The 24,877-nt window shown below is 44.7% G+C and overlaps 2 long non-coding RNA genes across 2 annotated transcripts; both read left to right on the forward strand.

Moving 5' to 3' along the window:
• Positions 1-1,345: 1,345 nt before the first annotated feature.
• On the forward strand, positions 1,346-14,624 carry LOC121014573 (uncharacterized). The gene is made up of 3 exons (XR_005783278.1): positions 1,346-1,451; positions 6,781-6,904; positions 14,567-14,624. It is a non-coding gene; the product is annotated as an uncharacterized LOC121014573 (long non-coding RNA).
• Positions 14,625-16,240: 1,616 nt separating this feature from the next.
• LOC121014575 (uncharacterized) lies at positions 16,241-23,055 on the forward strand. The gene is made up of 3 exons (XR_005783279.1): positions 16,241-16,438; positions 17,454-17,514; positions 22,946-23,055. It is a non-coding gene; the product is annotated as an uncharacterized LOC121014575 (long non-coding RNA).
• The last annotated feature ends 1,822 nt before the right edge of the window (positions 23,056-24,877 follow it).

Below are 24,877 nucleotides of genomic sequence, written 5' to 3' on the forward strand. Positions count from 1 at the left end.
TTTTTTTTTTTTAATGTTTATTTATTTTTGAGAGAAAGAAACAGAGAGGGGCAGAGAGAGAGGAGCCACAGAATGTGAAGCAGGCTCCAGGCTCCGAGCTGTCAGCACAGAGCCCAACGCGGGGCTCGAACCCACAAACTGTGAGATCATGACCAGAGTCGAAGTCGGATACTTAACCGACTGAGCCACCCAGGCGCCCCTCAGGTGGCATCTTTGAATCCACAAACGTAGCCCCTTTCCCATAGTTTCATCACACACTAAAGATGCTACCTTAGCACTTTCCAGAGTGGCCTGAGATACAGATCATGGAAGTCCCTTGTTCTTTTTTTTTGGATGTGCCACATTGTTGATTTCTTAACACTGAACACGCAGCCACAGCACCGTAACTCATGCCTGAACAAAGCTCATTTAACACACACATTTTTTCCCTAAGGCACATGACAGTCTTTTTGAGCTTAAGAACACCAGACAGCACTTCAGCACTGTGCGTGGAGGCTGTTTCAAACACTGAAACCACAACAAAAGGCACAGAACGTGAAAAACGTGGTACCACTCAGGTCACGAAAAGGACATTTGTTCAGCACGAGAACTGAAACAGGAGGACAGTGTTGCCTTGCTCAGCTGGCAACATGTGCATAGGGCAACCGAGATGTTTCTGCACTCTGGGCCTCTCCTCAGATGTCTGCAAAAGTGCTGTCAGTGTCAATGTTCCGGTTGCAAGTCAATCTTAGCAAGTGGGCAAATGCACAAATATGGAATCCGCCAAGGACGAGGATTGCCTTTCTTCTGCCTTTGGGAAGACCAATGTGTTAACCCGTTCGGGCTGCTAGAGCCACATACCATATATCTGGGTGTCTTAAACAACAAATATTCATTTCTCACAGTTCGGGGGCTGGGGAGTCCAAGGTCAAAGAGCCAGATGAATTTCGTGTCTGGCGAGGTCTGCATCCTGGTTCACAGACATCCATCTTTTCATTTGGACCTCACACGGTGGAAGGGGTGAAGAAACTTTCCGAAGTCTCTTTTTTAAGAGCACTGATCCCATTCATGAGGGCTCCGCCCTCAGGACCTAATCACTTCCCCAAGGCCCCGCCTCCAAATGCCATCATAATGGGCTTTCGGTTTCAATTAATGACTTTTGCGGGGACACAAACATTCTGTGTATGGAATCAACACCATCTGATGTTAATTCGAAGTCCATAATACCAAAATCCTGTGGTGAGGCTGTAACATTACATCCGCTGTCTTTCAGCTGGTGCCAGCATGCTAGGCAGACCTACCTGCGATCCAGGTTCAAAATGTTCCCATCAGTCGGCTGGATATTATAAAGTGCCCAGGAGGCCATCCGCGTTTGGAGATTGAAGAGGTAATGGGCAGGAGTACATCTTCTGGGAATATAAGCTACCTATTCATGCAATTCATTTGTGTCTACAAGACCTGCTTGGTTCGGGGTATCTGATGCTTCCTTCCACTTAATAATGGAGTGTTTCTGGGCACCTCAAATGTATGGAGAAGCGCATCGGAAATAAGTATTTTGTCACGGGCGGTTCTGTCACCCAATCACCTCATGATCCATGGTCAGGCGTCCAGTACCTACCAGGGTTTGGTAGCAAGCCAAGAGCTGTTTTCTGAAAACAGAAATTGTAACTAACGAAATGTACCATAACTTTGCTCTGTAAATTATTATCCAGTCCTGGTTAGAAATCCATATAGATTTCTCTTGTTCTGGGTCACACTTAAAGATGGCAACCTTCAAGTTCATACAGTATGGACTGCAGAAAGACACCTAAAAGAGATACAGGTAGTTGTTATGGTCTTAATGTTTGTGCTCCCCCCCTACCCCTGCCAAATTCATGTGTTGAAATCCAAACCCTCAACGGTGATGGTATTAGGAGGTAGAGCCTTTGAGAGGTGGAACCTCATGAGATGCAGAGCCCTCATGAATGAGATTAGTGTCCTTATTAAAGAGATCCCAGAGAACTCCCCTAGCCCCTTCCATAACGTGAACACACAGCAAAAAGCCTCGGGCTAAGAAGCAGGAGGAGGGCTCTCACCAGAATGCAACCATGTTAAAGCTTTGATCTTGGACTTCCCAGCATCCAGAACCATGAGAAATAGATTTTTGTTGTTTATAAGCCTCCCAGGCTCTGGTATTTTGTTATTGCAACCCGAATGGACTAAGGCAATAGCCTCTAAAATCTCCAATATCCCGTCAAGGATTGTGCCTCTTTCTTACTGGTAGGGGTACATATTTTCATGTGATTTATCTCCCACACTTGAGCAGATATTTATCTTAGTTGCACATCTGAGGAACTTCCGAATTCTAGCTCATTAGGTCCTATCTGTATAAACGTCATCAAAATAACGGACAAGCAGGATATTGTATAGATGGTGAAAACATCAAGTTCCCAGAGGACTCCCTTGAATGAGGCCAGAGACGACGTGAGGTTACATAATAAAAGTATCCTTCTCTCTCAAAAATAAATAAAACATAAAAAGGGGGCACCTGGGTGGCTCAATCGGTTAAGCGTCCGACTTCAGTTCAGGTCATGATCTCACAGCTCGTGAGTTCGAGCCCCGCGTCGGGCTCTGTGCTGACAGCTCAGAGCCTGGAGCCTGCTTTGGATTCTGTGTCTCCCTCTCTCTCTGCCCCTCCCCTGCTCACGCTCTGTCTCTCCCTCTCTCTCAAAAATAAATAAAACATAAAAAATATATAGAGAAAGAAAGAAAGAAAGAAAGAAAGAAAGAAAGAAAGAAAGAAAAAGAAATTTTCAGATTAACAGCAGCATACCAGGTCCCAGGGTGTGTGCTGAGTCATTACTATAAAGGATCATATCCAGAAAAGCAATTCTAATTAGCCTAATTAGGCTTCAGATAATTTGCTGTCATCTTCTAAGACCTTTCTCTCTTCTGCAAAGGCCCCATAGCTGGATTTAATGGGATTTAATAGAAGTGACACTTCTTCATCTTTCAAAGTTTTGAAGAAGGCACCAATTTCTATGATTCCTCAGGGCTGTGCTATTGCTTTTTGTTTACGATTTTAGCAGGGAGGAAGAACTCATAGGGCTTGCACATGGCCCTTTCTGCCACAACTGTCCCGATTGCACGGGCCAGGGAGCAATGTGGGGGGTTGGGGGGGGGGCTGTGCCAGTTGCCCAAGGCAGGCAAGGAAGGGGAAGGACTGCATCTGTCTCTTCCATTTGGAAAGCAAACCCTTGCCTAGACACTCCCCACCAAATTGTCAGTGGCTCCTTGACAAAATCTTGCCACTGATCTCTAGCTGCAAGAGAAGTTGGAATTCGGGTATTTTAAATGTCCACTGTCTCTAGTGGAGAGCAAAGGAGGAAAGTTTAGAGAATGACCTGTGGGTTTACACCAACTTTTTGCCGGCCACGGCCTTATCACAGCTTTGGCGCTCTGACCCTTGCTACCAATTTCCCCAGGGAACTGCTAATTTCTGCCCTCCACAAACATTCCAGCCCTATGGATGAGACCCTGCCATCGGGAAGCTTATAGTTTTGTGGGGAAAACAAATGCAATAGGGCAAAGTTTTGCTCTTAAATTGTCTTTGTCTATTCTTTTACGTTACCACTCCCCTACCAATAAGAGAGCAGCAACGGCTCTTTATTCTGCACCATCCTTGGGGGGAGGCTGGGTGTAGGCTGGCACAAAGCAGTCATTATTCAGCTTTGAGTTTCAGAGTATAATTTTAAACCCCTTAGCTAACATGTCAGTCTGAGAGACAAGCCCTTTTGATTTTCAAGAGGTAGGCTTGGGTAAGACAGAAAATGCAGGTCTTTGAAAATCAAGGCTCCAGAGTCAGGACGACTGGAGCACAGATTATATTAAAAATCGAATCTTGGGGCACAGTCGGTTACGCGTCTAACTCTTGATCTCGGGTCGGGTCACGATCTCATGGTTGGTGAGCTCGAGCCCCGCATCAGGCTCTGCGCTGACGGTGCGGAGCCTGCTTGGGATTCTGTCTCTCCTTCTTTCTGCCCCTCCCCTGCTTGTGCACGCACTTTCTCTCTCTCTCTCTCTCTCAAAAATAAATAAATAAACTTAAAAAAATTTTTAAAAGGCCAATCTATCATGATGTAGAAAATCATAGTTCTTCCTGAGCCCCATGGGATAACCTTGGAGGGATTAAATTAATTGAGAGTAAATTAGGTGCCCGAGAAGCACCTTCCCACCCTCCAGTTAAACCTGCCCCACCCAGGATAATAACCCCTGGGGAAGGAGAGTCATAAACACCCTAGACGTTCAAAGGATCTCAGGATCCTTACATTCCAGGTACATCCCAGTTGATCAGCCTCTAGGGAAGCCCCACACCGAGCACAGGGTGACAAAGCAATAGGTTCCCCGTGGCTCAGGGTGTCATCCAAGCAGCTGGGCCTGAGAACAGCCCCCGCGAAATCCTGCACACCCCACAGTGACAAGAAGAAAATAGATCAGAGCCCCGAGCTCTGATCTGGGGGAGATAGTGGAGGTATAAATGCTAAGAGGAAGGGTACGGGGTCTGGAGGGAGGGGGTCCAGATGAGAAGGACGGAGTGGATACAATGGTTTTACCAGAGGCCATGTCATGCGTGGGCCTTCTATGTCAGCAACTGATGCCAGTCCTCAGCGCCCCAAACCTCTTCAGAGGCCAGCCAGTATTGGAGGAAGGCACAGAGTCCACACACACCCTCCTTCAATGTCAGGATGTTGCCTAGGTCACCCAGGAAGATTCTGCAGAGAGAAACGGTTAGCGGAAACAAAAGGGATAGGATCTTAAAACTGCTCGCACGTTTACTCAGAGAGAGTAGGTTGATCCAGAGATGACTCCAGGGTGGCAACAATATGTGTTTTCTGACATGTGTGGATCTGTGGCTCAACAGTTAGTTGCGTTTTATTGTAGGGGGAAAAAAAAAAAGTTACCTTTCCTGCACATGTGGATTGTGACTATAAATTTTATGTCCCCTTCACAGGCACGGGAATAGATAATTACAAAGTCACATGGTGTGTGGTAAATTCAGGCACGATGGGAAAGCCGTGGAGACCGAGAAAGGAAACGTCTAGCTTTCCTGGGGGAAAAGAGAAATAATTCAAAGAGGGCATTACATTTCAGATGAGTTCTGCCGGATTAGCAGGCACTTGATAAGTGAGCAGTTGAGGAGCAAGTGTTCCAAGCAAAGAAGGCAACCTGTACAAGGACACGGAGCCACAAAAAGGCGAGGTGTACTTTGGGAAATGGCAAGAAATCGGGGGCTTAGATTTAAATTTTTTTTCAGATTATTTATTTATTTGGAGAGAGAGAGAGAGAGAGAGAGAGTGAGCAACAACGAGTGGGGTAGGGACTGAGAGAGGAGGAGAGAGAATTCCAAGCGGGCTCCGTGCTGTCAGCGTAGAGCCCGCCGTGTGTCCTGAACCATGAGGTCATGACCTGAGGGCGAGATCAAGAGTCGACGCTTTACCAGCTGAGTCAGTGAGGCACCCCGAGAAATATGGATGATTAGAATATGGGTTTTTCAGGGCAGTGGCAGATGATGATGGAGGCTTCCCTGGTGTTCTACGGTGTTAAACACGATGATCTGCATAGAACAGAGGTAGCTAACATCTTTACCTGGACGTTATTCAGTTCCATTGGTCTCTTCAGAACAAGACTCTGGAGATGAAATGCAGAGAGAAGGACCAGGCCCCAGGAGGCCTGTGGGGAGGCTTACAGCAGCCCAGACAGAGGAGGCTGGCCTCCACCAGTGTGTGGTAGGGAGGACAGAAAAGAGACTCCGGATCCGGGAAGTATTTCGAAACAGAACGGCCAGGGTTTCACAGCAGATTCCATACGGGGTATGGAGCGGGGAAGAGAAACGTGATGACTTACTCAGAGATTTCCGGTCTTAGTGGATGGTGATATCTTCACGGATGGGAACAGAAAACAGGAAAAGGAAGTTTCAGAGGATATTATAATAAGCACATTTATTCATTTAATAAGTGTTTATTGAGGATTTCCTACGTGCCAGGCACTGTGCCAAGCATGAGCGAACCAGACACAGTCTCTGCCTTTGTGAAGTTTATAGTCTAGTGTGTGCTGTTAATATTAAGCAAACATTGGTGCGAAGTTAATTCCTTATAGTTGCGAAAAGATCACAGTGAATCACCCTTGCGACAAATGTGGTCAAGGAAAAGTTCAGCAGAGCCAGGAGACTGTCTGTGAGTGAGACCTAACCTGGGGGAGGGAGGCATGGTGGTTTCCTCGAGAGAGAGAGACTTCTGAAGTGAGCTCTAAAGAAGGAGTAGAGATTTCTCTACGCAAACAGTGACAGAGTGGAGAGCATTTCAGGCCTAGGAAGAGCTGCAAAGCAGCAGGGAATTTGGCGGGATAAAGAAACTAAAGGAAGCTCAGTGAGCGAAGGAGAGGGGCCATTAGAAGAGGCTGGAGCAGCGGGACAGGTGCAGGGGGGTGCACATAGCATCTTAGGTTATGTTGACGGCAAGGGTCCCAATCGCAATGCAATAGGAAATCATCGAAAGGTTTTCAGGAGAGAACATAGGGGCGCCTGGGTGTCTCAGTCAGGTAAGTGTCTGACTCTTGGCTTCGGCTCAGGTCATGATATCACAGTTTGTGGGTTTGAGCTCTGCATAGGGCTCTGTGCTGACAGAGCCTGCTTGGGATTCCCTTCCCCACCCCCCCGCCCCTCCCCCACTCATGCCATCTCCCTCAAAATAAACCAGTTAATTAACAATTTTCTTAAAAAAAGAGAGAACATACAAGAATTTTCATTTATATCAACTTCTCCAGCTAACGTGTGAAGAATGGATTAGAAGAAGTCGAGAATGTAACAAGGTGGGACCACCCTGGAGAACAGCGTCCAGGAGGATGAGCAGGGCTCTGGAGAAGAACATGGGGTAGATGCACTGGCATGGTGAGAGCTGAATGAGCACAAAATGGGGTTGCTGGTACCGGGTGGGGACCCCAGAAGTTCAGTTTATATGTTTGTTGATTTTGACATTCCTGTGAAATGTCCAAGTAGAAATGTCCCATTAGATATTCGATTCTCCAGCTTAGCTGAGTGGTCTGGGCTGGAGATATAAATGAAAAAAATACTTGGCATGTGATGTGATGGGAGCCCGGGAAAGGGATTCTGTTGCAGAGGGAGCTTGTCTTGCATGCAAAAATAGATTTGGTTTGCAACAACGTATAAGTGGTGTTGAAACCTGAGGTTAGACGAAATCGCCAAGAAGAGTGTGAGGACCAAGGACATAAGACAGAAATGAAGACAGAAGAAAATAAACGTTTAAAGGGGAAGCCAAAGGAAGCACAGCCTGAGAACAGAGTGATGAGTAATCGTCAGAGATGAGGAAGAAAATCAGGAAGGTGAAGATGAAAGGTAGAAAGAAGAGAGTTTCAGGAAGAGCAGATAAGTGAGAGCAAGATCAAAAACAAAGCTTTGGTGTTAACTTTTGAAGATCATTTAAGGCTGTAACAAAATAGGGGTGCCTGGGTGGCTCAGTCCCTTAGGAATCAGACTCTTGATCTCAGCTCAAGTCTTGATCTCAGGGTTGTAAGTTCAAGTCCCACGTTGGGCTCCACGCTAGGTGTGGAACCTACCTAAACAAAACAAAACAAGACTTTAGCAAGATAAATTTCAGGTGTGTTTTACAGTTAGAAGCCAGATCATAAGGGGTTCATTAAAATATTGAGAAGTTAGGGGGCACCTGGGTGCCTCAGTCGGTTAAGCTTCCGACTTCGGCTCAGGTCATGATCTCACAGTTCATGGGTTTGAGCCCTGCGTCAGGCTCTGTACTGACAGCTCAGAGCCTGGAGCCTGTTTTGGATTCTGTGTCTCCTTCTCTCTCTGCCCCTCCCCTGCTCACACTCTGTCTCTGTCTCAAAAATAAATAAACATTTAAAAATAAAATAAAATAACATCTATTAATGTTATATTATATAAAAGTATAGGGGCATCTGGGTGGCTTAGTCGGCTAAGCATCTGACTTCAGCTCAGGTCATGATCTCGCAGTTCACGAATTCGAGCCCCACGTTGGGCTCTGTGCTGACAGCTCAGAGCTTGGAGCCTACTTCGAATTCTGTGTCTCCCTCTCTCTTTGTCCCTCCCCCACTTGTTCTCTCTCTCTCTCTCTCTCTCTCTCTCAAAAATAAATAAAAACATTTTACAAATTTTATTAAAAAACAAAAAATAAATAAAAGTGTATAATTATACTAAATGTTAATTTATATTTGTGTTAACATTAACACAATATTATCCCATTATACATAGTCCACATTAAAGAATCTATACATTATTTACTAACAATATACAGATTACCTACACATGCTATTACATTATTAACCCCATTTACGATCATCCCTCCTTATGTGCAGGGTTAGGTTCCAAGGTCTCCAGCGGATGCCTGAAACTGTGGATAATGCTGAACCCTATACATACTGGTTTTTCCTGTGATAAAGTTTAATTTATAAATTAGGTACAGTAAGAGATGAACAGCAACCACTAATAATAGAACAATCGAAACAATATAGTGTCATCAACCTGATGTAAATGCGGTCCTCTTCTATCTCTTCAAAAATACTGTACTTACTCACCCTTCTTCCTGTGACGATGTGGGATGATAAAATGCCTACATGATGACATGAAGTGAGGTGGGTGACGTAGGCATCGTGATGTGGTGTTAGGCTCCTATTGACTTTTTGACAGATATATCAGAAGGATATATCAATATATCAGAAGGAAGGTCATTTTTGACCATGGGTAACTGAAACCATGCCAAGTGGGGAAGAGAAACCGCACGTAAGGAAGGGCTACTCCCTGTCAACATCTGACTGATAAAATCAGCCGGTTAGTTAACATAAGTATTCATGATAATCATTTAAATAATTTAATTGTTTCGTGGGGTTAAAGTTAATATTACTGAATTTATAAGAAAAAGGAACACGACCCAATTAAGAAGGGGTAAAGAATGTGTACCTGCAGTTCACAGAAAAGGATGTACAGAGGCCAGGAGTCATGGAAAAATGCAATCAACCTTACGGTCAGAAAATGCAACCAAAACAAAAAGAGGTGTCATTTTTCTTCCATCAGACTGACAAAAATTTGAGTTTAATAATATCGAGTGCGATCTACAAAGAAAATTCAGGGTGCTTGACCCACAGGGAGGGCTGACATTGTTGGCAATTGGGAGAAGCATTCTTGGAGTAATGGCTACCATGATAAGGAAGGTCATATGGAAGTCTCTGAAACAGATCCTAAGTCCCTGCTCAAAACACGAAACAAAACCAGTCTAGCAGTTTGGGGGAAAAGGCAGAGATTAGTGTTACTTTAAGGATCTTAAGCATACAGCTGTGGTGGCTCCTGTCATATCTCTAGTGAATTTATCAGACTGACCCCTGAGGACCCCTCGCAGAAGCTAGATGGATCGTGGAGAATAACTATAGACTGTGAAAAGCTCCACCGAATAGTAGCCCCACCTGCGACTGCCATGCCAAACGTAGTATTTTGGCTAGAGTAGCTTAATACTGTTTCAGGCACACGTTCTACAGCCATTGATGTGACAAATGCCCTCTTTTTAAATTAAAAAAAAATTATTTATTTATTTATATTTATATATATATTTATTTATTTATTTTTGAAAGAGAGAGAGAGAGCGAGTGGGGCGGGGGGGGGTGCAGAGAGAGGGAGACAGAATCCCAAGCAGATTCTGTGCTCCCAGCGCACACGCACAGCACGACACAACACGACACAGAGCTTGAACTCACAAACCGTGAGATCATGACCTGAGCTGAAGTTAGGAGTCGGACGCTCAAGTGACTGAGCCACCCAGGTACCCTGACACGTGCCCTCTTTTTAATCCCAATCAGAAAAGAGGATCTGAAACAGTTTGTAATTACGTGGATTTATATACTATATGTTTGTTTGTTTCAAGTTTATTTATTTATTTTGAGAGAGAGAGAGAGAGAGACAGCCAGGGAGCAGCAGAAAGGAGAGAGAACCTCAAGTAGGCTCCACACTGACAGCACCAGGCGCAAACCCACGAACCAAGAGATCATGACCTGAGCTGAAACGAAGAACCAGATGCTCAGATGACTAAGACACCCAGGTGCCCCGTAATATATGTTTGTGCAATAAATAGACAATACATATTACAGATTTTTCCTAGGGCTAATTTAATGCACCCACTGGCTGTCATAATATAATCGGGAGGGATGTGGATTCCAGGGACATCCTGTAGAGCATAAAACTAATCTTTTACATTGATGACGTCTGCTTGGGCAGGATAAACAAGAGGTGCGAGCGCCAGGAGGCCTTGGTAAGACACATGTGCACCACAGGGCAGGGGATAACCTCTAGGAAGATTTATGGACCTGCCACTTTGGTAAAGACGTTGGGTGTGCAAGGGCTGGGGTGGACCAGGACATCCCTTACTAAAAGACTGGATCTTGCGTCTCTTACAACAAAGAAGACAGTACTACCACCCCCGATAGGCCTGTTCACATTCCACACCCGGGCACGTGGCTCCAGGTCACGTACTGAGTCACTGAGAAGACCGGCAGCCTGGAGGGATTCCCCTTCAGCAGAAAAGGGTTCCGTAGCAGGTCCCCTCTGCCCCGCAAGCAGTCCTGCCATTTGGACCATTCAACATGGCAGACTTGATGATGTGGGAAAGGTCAGTGGTGGGAAAAGATTCTACGTGGAGTTTTTGGCAAGCTCAGGACGAATAATAGCCCTTTTGTCTTTCTTGAAATAATCTCTGGTGTGTTACTGAGCCCCGGTAAAGACAGAATGCTTTACCATGAAGCATCAGGTGGCCATGTGTCTGAAACCGCTCGCTATGAGCTGAGTTGTCTTGAACCCGCCAATCATAAAGACGGGGGGCCCAGAGGCAGCGCGTGATAAGGTGGAAAGGCTGTGATGGGAGCCTGAGCAGGACACGCAGATGCACGAGAAGTTAGCCCAGACTCCCCTTTTCCACGTGACAGTTGTACCAGTTTGCTATATGGCCACGACTCACATGTTTGGCCATATAGCAAAGGAAGAGGTGCCGAAAGGGGAAGAAGAGCCTGAACTTGACCTGTGGATGGGTTGGGTTGGCTACATGCCCACGGTGAATGGATAAAACGGATAGCGGATGCATCGCAGTTACATTCAACCTTCAAAGAGAGTCTGGAGAGAAAAATCTCTCCAGTGGGTTGAGCTTTGAGTAATTGCTTGATCACCCACTTTTCACAGACAGAAAAGGTGGCGTAAGGTGAGAATTTACGTGAGCTCTTGGTAGCAGTGAGTAGACTGGTTGGCTGGTCAAGAGCCTGAAAGGAAAGGACTGAAAGGATGACGACAAAGAGGTCTGGAGTGGAGGCCTATGAGAGGGCATTCAAGGTAGACATGACGATCTTTGTATGTGTCCTTACAGCCATCCCATTAAGAGGTGGGGTCTTATCTCTCTCTGTCTTTTCATTTTTTTTTATTAAGAATTTTTTTAAGTTTATTTATTTTTGAGAGAGAGAGAGAGAGACAGAGTGCTAGCAGGGGAGGGGCAGAGAAAGAGAGACACAGAATCGGAAGCAAGCTCCAGGCTCTGAGCTGTCAGCACAAAGCCGGATGTGGGGCTCAAACCCACAAGTTGTGAGATCATCACCTGAGCTGAAGTCGGGTGGTTAACTGACCGAGCCACCCAGGCACCCCTGTCTCTCTTCAATCACGGCAGGGCCATGCAACTTTGGCCAATGCAGCAATAGCAAAAGCATAGACTTCAAAAGTGCCTGGACATTGGGACTTGCCCTCTGTTGCTTCCAGGAACTCCTCTTCCACTACATGCCCTAGCTTGTAGTGCCCTCCCTGATCCTGGAGGATCAGAAAGCATGGAGAGAGGTTGTGCATCCTAGTTTCGCAGCCAATGTCCACATGCATGAGCGAGCCTCACTGACATGACATGGGGCAGAAGCCAGCCACCTAGCTGAGGCCCACTCAAATCACCAACCCGTCGAATCAAGAGCAAATAAATGTTCATTGTTTGAAACCATTAAATGGAAGGGTAGTTTGTCATGCAACAAAGGCTAACTGATAATATAGCTTTCTAGGCTTTGCTCTTAATCTGTTAATAGGATTTAAAGGAACTTTGCTGAAAACTGGCTTCAGAGACTTGTTTCTGATTCAGGAAAGTCAGGTGTGAGATACAGAATGGATTAATGCCTTTACCTACCTCGCTTTGCGAGGACATTAAGCCCCTTGCCTCAGCCTTAGAGGTGGAAGTCTGCAGGGGAAAATGATTTAAGGAAGGAATTTAAAGGAAAAACACATTAGCCTAATATTTTCAAAATATTATTCCTATTACTGAAGTTGGCGGGAAGCCAGCGAAACAGTTACTCTTTTGCTCTGTTGGTGGTGGAATAGATTATACAGACATCTTGGAAGGCAAATGGTGATATCAACACAAAATTAACATGAACCTACTGTTTATCTAAACGATTCCATTTCTTTGTATCAGTTCTAGATACTAAGAAATGCTGAAATGCTGTGTACAAAGAGACATGCACAAAAGTGTTAACTGACACATTTTAATAGCAAAAAATTAAAAACAGGAAAACAGCAATGCAAAGATATGTCTGTGTTGTGAAACATTATGTAGTAGCTAAAAAGAATGAGGCCAAGCTATGAACTGGCTAGGAAAGATCTCCAAGATATATTCTTTTTAACATTTTTTTTTAACGTTTATTCATTTTTGAGAGACGGAGGGAGACAGGGCATGAGCGGGGAAGGGGCAGAGAGAGGGAGACACAGAATCTGAAACAGGCTCCAGGCTCCGAGCCATCAGCCCAGAGCCTGACGCGGGGCTCAAACTCACAGACCGCGAGATCACGACCTGAGCTGAAGTCGGATGCCTAACCGACTGAGCCACCCAGGCGCCCCTAAGTTTTTAAATTTATTTTGAGAGACAGAAAGAGAGCTCGAGAGGAGGAGGGGCAGAGAAAGAGGGAGAGAGAATCCCAAGCAGGTTCTTCACTGTCAGCACAGAGCCTGCCATGGGGCTCAGTCTCACGAACCGTTAGATCATGACCTGAGCCAAAATCAAGAGTCAGACACTTAACCAACTGAGCCACCCAGGCTCCAAGATATATTCTCTTTTTATTAAAAAAAATTCTTTTAATGTTTATGTTTGAGAGAGAGAGAGAGCAAGAGAGAGAGAGAGCATGAGCAGGAGAGGGGCAGAGAAAGAGAGGGAGACACAGAATCTAAAGCTGGCTCCAGGCTCCGAGCTGTCAGCACAGAGCCTGACACAGGGCTGAAACTCATGAACTGCGAGATCATGACCTGAGCCAAAGTCAGATGCTTAACTGACTGAGCCACCCAGACGCCCCCCGCCCCCAAGCTTACCTTTGAATATACTTTTCATTCCAAGAAACTGCAGGTGATCATTTGAAAAAGTGCTTACCGCTCCAAGCCACAGACTGGCAGTATTCCATTGTCCACAGCCTTCGAATATAACCACATCAAATACCTAATCCTAGAGCCCCATCCTGTGGGACTGTTTCCTAAAACCATTTCTGGGCACAATATTCCAGCAGTGAGGGTTCAGTCAAGAACAGAGAAATCATTCAGGTGGCTTAAACTGGAAAACATTTAATTGAAGGGATTCGGGGCTCACACAACTGTTGAAAGGACAGGGGAAGCAAAAAGTTGGGAAAGGCAATATTAACACTTGGGAAATCAGGACCATCAGGGATCACAGGAAAATGCCAGCGACGCTCTCAGCTGCCGGCAGTACCCAAGCAGGCAACTCACAGAAGGATGTCCAGAAACCGTGTTTGCCCACGAGCTGTCCCTGTTTCTAAGGCAATAATGGCCTCTGCTTCTCTTCTACCTTCCAAATATCAAGCAAGAGCCTGGCATTCATGGAAGCTAAACTGGAAATATGCTGGCAAGGGAGCCTGGGAAGTAGTTTCCAGATTTCCAGCCCCTGCATTGCAGGAAAAAAAGAAAGAAAGAAAGAAAGAAAGAAAGAAAGAAAGAAAGAAAGAAAGAAAGAAAGAAAGAAAGAAAAAAGAAAGAAAGAAAGGGATGGGAAAGGGGCACCTGGGTAGCTCAGTCCATTGAGCATCTGACTTCAGCTCAGGTCTTGATCTCGTGGTTCATGAGTTCGAGCCCTGCATCAGGCTCTCTGCTGTCCGTGCAGAGCCTGCTTCGGAATCTCTGTCCCTCTCTCTCTCTCTGCCCCTCCTCTGCTTGAGTGCTCACTCTCAAAAATAAATAAACATTTAAAAGAAAATAAAATGAAAAATAATAAATAAATAAATAAATAAATAAATAAATAAATAAAGGGACAGGAAGGGCGCTGAGATAAATCAAGCTGTGGGGGAAAAAATGGCTGTAGAACAATACGCACAGAATAATGCCATTCTTGGGAGAATGAACCCTTCACAAAATAAATCTATATTCTATGGTGAGTAAAATGCACAGACAGAGTTCTAGCAGGAAACACCAAACTGATTACTAGTGGTGACTTTGTTGCTGGTGGGTATGGGTGAGTCATAGGCGGGCTTGAACTTGTTTCAAAGTTTTGACATTTTTTTACAGGAAGAATATACATTCAGATAAATGGAATAGAATGGGACGGAGGGATACAAGGTAAAGATTTGAGAAGCGTCAGATTAAGAAAAGTTTCTTCAATTTTTTAAAAGAAAGAATGAAGAATCTTATACATGTACAATCTTATACATATATACACATATACGTATATATACATATATATACACATATATACATGTGTGTATATATACGTATATATACGTGTATATATACGTATATATACGTATATGTGTATATATACACATAAGATTCTTCATTCTTTATATCTATATCTATATCTATATCTATATCTATATCTATATCTATATCTATATATCATCTATAGACTAAGGGAAGGAGCCAAAGGTTCGAGAGTTTAGACATAAAGAGGAACTGATTGGTGGAGCAAGCTCTTGGTGGAGTCCAAAGAGGAAGCGTTCTAGTTCAAGGTGAGGATCTCAGCCAAGGAGACTGAAGATGCAGAAGTCAGTGCAGGTGCTGTTGCCAGGAAATGGGTGGTAAAAGGGACAAAAACTGAGACACTGAGCTTGATGGCCAGTGATTTCTCAGTGGAGTGTAAGGTCAAGGCCCCCAAGTGATGTACATGGGCTGCGGGCAGTTATGGCCACTATCTGGGGTAGTAGCGTCACCTGACCCGGGATCTGCTAATGATGCCGAAGTACGCTTCAGGGTGTGCCGGTCCCAGGTCACCGGGTGGAGTGCTCTGAGTTGAGAGTTTCAGTCATGGTGTTTCTGAGAATTGGTAACCCCTCCCATGACATCACTATTTAGAGCAAGCTTTCTCAACCTCAGTATTAACACTGGGATTGGAGAATTTGCTGTGGGCGCTTTCCTGTGTGTGTAGGATGCTTAGTAGGGTCCCTGGTCAATACCCACTAGATACCAGTAGCCCCCCCCCCCCCAACATGCTAGTTATGACAACAAAAATATCTCCAGACATTTCCAAATATCCCTTGGGGGAAGGAGCAAAATCTCCTCTGGTTGGGAACTACTGATTTGTAGTTCAGTGACCACACTCCAGGGCTGGGTCTCAGGAATGTGCAAGCTGGTCTGTTCCCGGGAATGGTCTGCCCTGCCTGCCTTTGTGGAGGGCGGGAAAGCCTTTGGCATTTGGGCAAGGTGTTCACAGGGAAGCCACGCCCAGACTCTCAGTGCTGTTCGGACCACAGGGGCCAACCAGCTTTCGCCACAGGTGTCTTCCCCATCAAAGCCGAGAGTTACTCACTTAGCCAATCCTTCTCTTGAGTAATTTCTCACTGTCACCACCTTGAAGAAAAGGAAAAGAAAATTAAGTCAAAGGCGTGTATCACAATGGTCATCAAATCAGGTCACAAAAGATTCCTTTTTCCTTTCTAGAACCTTCCTGTTCCCCCCCGCCCCCCTCCCCCCCCTCCTCATTTATGGAGAATGTTTTGACACCCCACTGCTTTCCAGGCATGATGTCAGGGACTGGCTACTCAAATCTAAAGTACGGGTGCCTTTTGTTGAGCTCATCTCAAAGAAAGAATGACAGAAAGGGTGATAAATGTTAATGGACTGCCACACCTAGTATTTCAAAAGTGCACCAGGGAGGAGTCAGGGAGGTTCTCGGCGGGGTGGTGGGGGGCGGGGGTGGTGGTGGTGGTGATAATTTGGTTAACTCCTGAAGGGTGCCCACTTGTTCAGACAGCCAGCACAGGACGTGGATCTCGGGGACGAGAACGGATTATTCAAAGACAGCGAGGCATGACCACGTGTGGTGTTTGGAAGGCTTCAAGAAGGTAGACGCGGCTGAAGTACAGTGAGGAGAGAGAGAGACTCAACCTGGGAGCAGATTAGGAAGGCCCTGGCCAGCTGCGGTAAGAAATTTGGGCTTTTCCTGTACGTTCGACTGTTTTAGGCATGGGAGTTCCCCAGTTACCAGGTCCTGGGCTGATCTTGACTTCTCTGGGTGGTCCACCCTTTCTTCCTCCCTTTTGGTCCAAGACCCGACCCTTTAGCTTCAGGTAAATACTACCCAGCCCTCCATTTGATCACCCCCAGAGAAATGTCTCCACAATCGTACTTTCCTTTCTGTTTTTACCTCCGTAAAGCAGACTCCATAATTTCCATCAGTCCACCTCCTAGAATCTTCACAACTCAGTTACCCTCTGCTTTCTGCTTTTCACAATCCACAGGCCCCCCAAACCTCCTAGTTTTTAACCCAAATTCATTTCCCTTTCCCCACCAAAGTAACCAGAAAACCTTCCTTACGCCTACTAGGATATCACATTTAGAAGGTGTTAAAGATTCAAAGCCCCAGTTTCTGGGCACGATTCTTTTAATAAAGTTTCCTTCTCCTGGTGTGTATTAAAAAAAATGGATTCCTTAACCCTGACGCTACCTCCAAAGAGCGAATACATGCTCACGCCATTGCCAGAGAATTCTTCGGTAGCATTGTATAGCAGCTGGCTGAGAGCAAGGTGCTGTAGGAAGTGGGCAGGTTCAGAGATGCCAGAGTGCAGGGGGAAAGGGAAAGGGGGAGAGAGAGAAGGCCACGGAGGCCGACTTTCCCCACATCATAATCCGCCTGGGCCTGGCTCGTTGCAAGACTTTCTTTCCTTTAAGAAACACTGATGCGGGGGTGAGACGCAGATCCACAGTCTCATTCTGAACCCTGAACCCCGCGTGTGCCACTCTGTTTATCCACCGTCAGTACCACAAAGGCATACCCCACTGGTGTTCCAGCTTGTGAGGACGGTGGGAGTGTTGCAGAGAACAGGGTTGGGGATGCAAGAGGGGAAATATGGCGTTTTATAGCCTTTGATAACTTGCGGCCTGATTTCTGAGGTCTTTCCCTTTATAGTTTCCCTGTAATTTTTATTTTTATACTTCCTTCCTTTCCTCAAAATGAAAGGGATTGGAAGGACGAGGCAGTTGAGAGGAAGCTGGATTTCGGAAGAAGAGTCGGCAAATATGTACGTTTCTTTCTTTTTTGATACGAAAGTTTCTAAAATGTTATTAGTGGGGCGCCTGGCTGGCTCAGTTGGTTGAGCACCCGACTCTTGATTTCGGCTCAGGTCATGATCCCGGGATTGTGGGATCGAGTCCTGCACTGGGCTCTGTGCCGAGTGTGGAGCCTGCTTGGGAGTCTCTGTTCTCGCTCTCGCTCTCTTGCTCTCCCTGTGCCCCTCCCCCCCATAAAAAAAATACAAAAATAAACTGTTATTAGTAATTAGTACATCTTCGTACTTACTTGTACTTCCCAATTTCCATAATAATAATAAAGAAAAAAACCATGGAGTGGACAGAAAGATGCATCCTAAATTATAAGGTAATGAAAGCAAAATTAGGGAGGGTCAAAAGCTGAGAAAGAATTCTAAAAAGGTATCAATGCTTTTGTTTCTTTGTCTGTTCTCCAGTGATATAGCTGAATCCGGGGACCCATGAAAAATCTGGGTAGGCTTTCACATCTCCCCCCTGGAGGTTATCTCCCCACTACTGGAGATAACGGTATAGGCCTTGCTGGGTTGGTTCCAGAAAGACAGGGTGGAGGACAGACCAGGTATCCGTGGAGGGCTGTTCCCCAAGGAGATCAGGGAAATCTCACTTGCCCTCCAGGTTGTCCTTGGCCTTCCAGCCTGCCCTGATCTCCTCCTCTCACCCTCCACTCTGCCCTGACCCCCTCCCCCTCCCTCACCTGGGGATACCCAGCCTCTCCACTCACTCTTATCTTTCCAAGGGTAATTCTCTAATAATTTCTATCCCTTTGTGTTTTGATCAGCATTCTAACAGAATTCCTTGAGTTGATTTTTGAATTTTTCTCTCCCCAAAATGTTCATGATATTATTCATTCTTTCGTTTGAGGTTTTTTTGTTTTTGTTTTTAAATTCAGAAATTCAAAGAAGTTACAAAGGAAACAGATAATGGATTCATCTAAATAGAATTTTGAAACTCCCCACTGTCAATTACCCCAATTCAAAAAAATTAGGTGGCTCAGTCAGTTAAGCTTCTGACTTCAGCCCAGGTCATGATCTTGCAAGTTCCTGAGTTGGACCCCCGCATGGGGCTCTGTGCTGACAGCTCGGAGCCTGGAGACTGCTTCGGATTCTGTGTCTCCCTCTCTCTCTTTGCCCCTGCCCTGCTCGCGCTGTCTCTCTGTCTCTCAAAAAATAAAAATAAACACCAAAAAACATTATTAGACCAATGGATACACTAGAAAAATGTATTTGCTATATGCCAGAGTGAAAAGATAGATATATGATATTCATTAGTCATATATATAATTAGTGACTTACAAGTATTAGTATATAGTATATATTAAAGTACATTAAGGGGGTGCCTGGGTGGCTCAGTCGGTTAAGCGTTCGACTTCGACTCAGGTCATGATCTCACAGTTCGTGGATTCAAGCCCTGCATCAGGCTCTGTGCTGACAGCTTACAGCCCAGATCATTGCTTCGGTTTCTATGTCTCCCTCTCTCTCTGCCCCTCCCCTGTTCACTCTCTCTCTCTCTCTCTCTCTCTCTCTCTTATAAATAAACAAACATTAATAAAGTACATTAAACTGTAAGCAGTAAGAGAATATAGCTGAACAGGAGCAAAAAAAGGGATTTAATAGGCAATTCATAAAGGCAGTGCTAAATCATAATGATCAACCATACTAATAATCATAGACGCATCCACTGAGACCACTAAAAAAATGTTGAGGAAACTGGAATTCTCTTATATATTGGTAGAGGGAGGATCAATGTACAAACTCTTTGATCAGTGTACAAACTCTTTGATCCAACAGTCTCAACCCCTGAACATAATCAAGGATGTATGTGCAAGAATGGGTGTTTGTATTCATCAAGTTTAAAAAGGAAAAAACCTTAATGTCTAACCTTTAGAAACTGGTTTCAGTTGCAATTTATAACAATAATTAGTAAGTTTGTAAGTTATACTTTACAATTTAAAAATCTTGCAGAAGAACACAGCCCTTGAGGAAATGTTCAAAATAAAGCACTAAGCATAAATGCATTTTTTAAATAGATACTTTTACATATGTGTACAAAAACCAGGGGGTGCCTGGGTGGCTCAGTCAGTTGAGCCTCTGACTCTTGATTTAGGCTCAGGTCATGACCTCAGAGTTTTGTGACTTTCAGCCCGGAGCACAGGCTCTGTGCTGGGCAGTGTGGAGCTTGCTTGGGATTCTCCCTCTCTCTCTGCCCCTCCCCTGCTTGCGCTGTCTCTGTCTCTCTCAAAATAAAAAAATAAACTTAAAAAAAAATTACTGGAAGAACATGCAGTTCACCCAAAATTAATACTGATTATCTCTGGGCATAAGATTAAAGACGTTTTTAGTTTTTGACTTTGTGCTCTTCTATTATTTTCTGACTTTTCTAAAATTGTTTCAATTATGTATTACTTTTGTAATCGGGAAAGGAACGGGGGGCCCAAGTGGGTCAGTTGGTTAAGAGTCCGACTTTGGCTCAGGTCATGATCTCACAGTTCGTGAGACAGAGCCCCGCATTGGGGTCTCTGCTGCCAGCATGGGCCTGCTTTGGATCCTCTGTCTCTCTCTAAAAAATAAATAAACACTAAAAAAGAAAGAAAAAGAAAGAAAGAAAGAAATAAAGAAAGAAAGAAAGAAAGACAGGAAGAAAGGAAGGAAGGAAGGAAGGAAGGAAGGAAGGAAGGAAGAAAAAGAAGAAAAGGAATGATACACACACACATATAAATATATATTTTTTAAGCAAGGGAAAGCTGGCTTTGGCATAGAGAGGTGGAATGTTCTTGGAGAGTTAAAACCAAGTGGACCCTAGGGCCAGTTAGACATGAATACATGGCCTTACTTTTACTGGAAGTACGACTTACTCATACTAGAAGTGAGCTAGTTACTAACCCCATTTGTCTCACTTTTGTCCTGTCAAAATGGGGATAATAATGACTTTCACTGGGTTGTTATAAGAACTAAATGAGCACTTAGAATAGTGCCTGGCCCAGCGCCAATGCTCAATAAATGGTAGTAACATTAATTAATGATGCTTTGTGGGAAAAATTTATACTTAATTTATACCAGGATAAATTTCAAAGAGATTAAATTAAATGTTATAACGGGAAAACATAAAAATTAAGGAAATATGGAGCTGAGGTAGGTTGAATGCCTCATATGATATCCCGAAACCCAAGAAAAAGGATAGATATATTTGTCTGCATACAATCTTTTTTACAAGACTTTTTTTTAACTTTATTTATTTTGAAAGAGAGAGACAGAAAGAGAATCAGTGGGGGAAGGGCAGAGAGAGAGGGAGAGAGAGAGAATCCCAAGCAGGCTCCACACAGCCCAGAGCCTGACACAGGGCTTGAACTCACAAACCGCGAGATCACGACCTGAGCCGAAATCAAGCGTCAGATGCTTAACCGACTGAGCCACCCGGGCACCCCTACATACCATCTTCGATACGGAAAAAACTCATAATAAAGAAATGACAAAATGGAAAAAATATTTGTAATAGATAAGAGACAAAGGGTTATTCTCTCTGCCATACAAAGAGATCTTCCAAATGGCTACCTGCCTAAATCTATCTTCCAGAATGATCTCTCTAATGCTAAATGACCACCTCATGGCCCTACTTATAAACCTGTGACGACACCTTAAAACGTACAAAATAAAACCCAGATGGCTTAGCATGGCACATGCCGTCTTCTGCAAGGTGGCCCCTCCCTCCTGCCTAAGCATCACCTGCCTTACATTCAATGTTGCAATAGTACTAAACTACTAGTACTTTCCGTGCGCTGTGTGCTATCTCATGCCACTGCACCTTCTCATTCCTTCCACCAGAGTACCCTTTCCCAGCTTCCTTATACCACCTCCTATGCTAGGCTGAATGGGGACCCCCAAAGAAGTTCAGCTTCTAGGACCTTGCAGCTTTAATTAAATCACAGATTGTGGCATGGGGAGATTATCCTGGATTATCTGGTGGTCACTAAATGCAATCACGCAAGAGGGGAGTAGAAGATTTGACCACACAGGAGAAAAGGTGATGTGACGATCAGACAGAGCCAGGTTTGAAGATGCTACAAAGCTGTCCTTGGCGATGGTGGAAGGGGCCATGAGCCAAGAAATGAGAGAAATAAAGCTCTAGAAGCTGGCAGTGGCAACATATGGATTCTCCCCAGGGCAGCCTTCTCAAAATCTTGGTTTTGACCCAGTGTTTCCCGGGTCTGACTCCCAGAACTGCGGGAGAGTAAGTATGTATCCCTTTAAGCTAACAGCTTTGTGGTTATTTGTTACGGCAGCCATGGAGAACTACCTACCCCTCCCTCCCTTTACCCCTGCTGGGGCTGAGTGCCATTTCTCCTCGCACCCATCGCATCCACCGCATCTTTCCACTACATTGTAGGAATTGCACATTTCTCATTTCCCAACTAAGGCATATGCTTCTGGAAGGCAGGGACCATGTATTGTTTCCCTTTATATCTTTGGCAACTGGCCCAGTGCCTGGGGCATAACAGACACCTTGTAAAGATTTATTGAGTTGAACTCCCCGACAGGCTGAAAAGCAGGGCAAGGGGAGCACCGAGGTGGGAAAAATCCACTTTTAGGTCAAGAAGTTATTCCTCCTGTGATCACCGTTTTCATTGCTCTAAGGAAGGGGGGAACCCAGCAGAGCCGAACACGTTGTGTGGGAAATAGCACTCAAATTATAAACAACCAGAGTGCAGGACCTCTCCAGTGGAAAAAGAAAACTGTCCCAGAGGAAGATGATTACTTGAATGCATTTTGGTAGTGGGGCGCCTGGGTGCTTCGGTCAGGTCATGATCTCCGGGTTTGTGAGATTGAGACCTGTGACGGGCTCTGTGATGACAGCTTGGAACCTGGAAGCTGCTTGGGATTCTCTGTCGCCCTCTCTCTCTACCCCTCCCTTGCTCTCTCTCTCAAAAATAAATAAATAAACATTTTTAAAACATTGCATTTTGGTATGGCATTTTATAGGGAGCAATATTCCCAGGACAGCACTGGAATGTCACTGCTAGTCTATACCAACTGTGATTTTTCAGAAATTGCATCAGCACAGGTGGAAATTTTTCTGCAAATGGCATATAGTAAGGACTCTGAATCCGGGCAGTAACATCCTCACACATATTTGCTAAGGAACGTGCAAACAAGATCAGCAGAACTTGGAAAAAGCGGGGAAAGGATTTCAGTCTAGAGGAAAAACTGTTCTCCTGGCCACACTGATTAAGGGTTTCCAGCAGCTCCCTGGTAAGGCAGAATTGGAAAGGTCTGTCTGAGTCCTGTTGAGGGCTAGATATAGTTAGATTGTGCTTCTTGTAGAGTAAAAACTGTATCAATTGTTATTACAAAATGTAATGTAAGAATGAGTTACGATCAACCCGTCTTTTGTTGCCTTTATAAATTCTAGACTTAATGAACACTCTAAAATACATTATTGAAACTTACCTGGCCTGGACAGATCCTGACTCCTGTTGCCATCAGGAATCTGGTGATCCCGGTGAGTAAAATAAAGTAAGCAACTCCCTTTCCAGAAGGCACTTTCACGAGGCCATGCTCTGCCTGAGTGGGTTCCATGTTGTCAATATAGACCTCACGAGAGCTAGATAATTCTGTGTGTTGTGACCCAAATCATAACTGACTGTGTTAAAAGGCAAATGTGCAAATAATGAAAAAAATTCTGAACATAATACAATTGCTCAGACGAACTGAGAAAATCTGGCATTACAAAAATTAAAGGAAAGGGGGTGCCTGGGTGGCTCGGTTGGTTAAGCGTCCATCCGACTCTTGGTTTCGGCTCAGGATATGATCTCGTGGTTTCGGGAGTTCGAGCCCCACATCAGGCTCCGTGCTGACAGTGAGGAGCCTGCTTGGGATTCTGTGTCTCCCTCTCTCTCTCTGTCTCTCCCCCACTCGCACTGTCTCTGTCTCTCTCAAAATAAACAAATAAAAAACGAAAACAAGAACAAAAGTTAAAGGAAAGGACAATACTAATAAAGTTCAGCTCTGATCACCGTGCCACAGCGTGTCAATCAGGACTCGGTGTTGACCCTTCTTCTTCCCTCGGGGGCCGCCTTGTCACGTGACACAGCCTCTTGCCACCCACCACTTCTCTGGTGGAAACCAAATCCAAGTTCACCCTCTCTAAGAAGCGTACTGCCCTTCAGTGGTTTAGGACCATAAACACCCATCGCAGAAACAGGACTGGTAACGATGCCCAGTGCTGCACAGACTTAAAAAAACAAAACCAAAAAAAACCCCAATTATTCAAGTAGACGTGGAAAACCAGAAGAAAATTATGCTAATCATTTCATTAAGAGTTCGTGTTTACAAATAGGAAGCCCCTGCTGCAGACTTGGTGAGCTCTCTAAGGTGCCTAATGTAGGCGCTCAACAGAAATTAAATTAACATATCAAGACGTTGAAGGGAAAAATGCATTTTTTTAGACATAAGCGAACACAGCTGTGTTTGGGGTCTGTTGACTGTCTCAAGTTATTTTGAAAGTGTTTTGTTTTGGTAACACATTTGGCAAGTTCTCTTCCCCTTCATTTTTATACCCATGTATATTTAAGGGAGAATATAACCCATATGTTCCTGATTCAATTATACTTGACTCATCCCAGGATGGCTTTGTAAAAGCAATTTGAATGCCAAGAGCCTTGCAAGTTTCCTAACAAACTCTGAGGCTTTTGTGTTTTTGCAAGAACTCAGAAATTTACTTTTGTTCGTGCAAACGTCTGAGGCTTATTTTATTTTACTTTTTTAAAGGAAACACGTGGAGTTTCACTGATCGCTGCATTAATGTACTTACTTACTTAGTTACAACCTGGGATGACAAGTGGCAAAATGATGACGTGTGTACGAAATGTTGATTGTTTGGTATTCTTGTTACGTAACTGTCCAAAAGAGACATCGCCTTGAAATTAGATCACTGCAGGAATTCTTAGCGAAGCTCTTGAAAGCTCTCTTCTTGGTCCAATTCGATGAAAAATGCTGAGCGTTGAGGAAGTACAGATTGCTTTGCTCTGATACCAGACAAGTCCGGGAATGTCTGGCCATCCCAAATGAATGGCCTCACCTGTTCCCCCTTCCAGTTCACAAGGGGGAACTTCAGGCATCATGGCTGATTATTGGACTAAGTGGGCACTTAGCCCAAAGGGAGCCTGCCAGAGTCTCTCTCCTGTTGACAGTCTGAATTTAGAGAATGAGAAAGAGAGCAAGAGAGAGAGAGAAGGAGGGAGAAAAAGAGGAGGGGGAAATGCAGCAAGAAGATAAAAAGAAGGAGAACAGAGAGATTGGTTTAGTCTATTTGTGTGGCTTGTGTCTCTGTATCAGACAAACT

The sequence above is a fragment of the Herpailurus yagouaroundi genome, unplaced genomic scaffold (assembly GCF_014898765.1).
Source record: "Herpailurus yagouaroundi ecotype Mexico unplaced genomic scaffold, PumYag 203, whole genome shotgun sequence".
Lineage (NCBI taxonomy): Eukaryota > Metazoa > Chordata > Mammalia > Carnivora > Felidae > Herpailurus > Herpailurus yagouaroundi.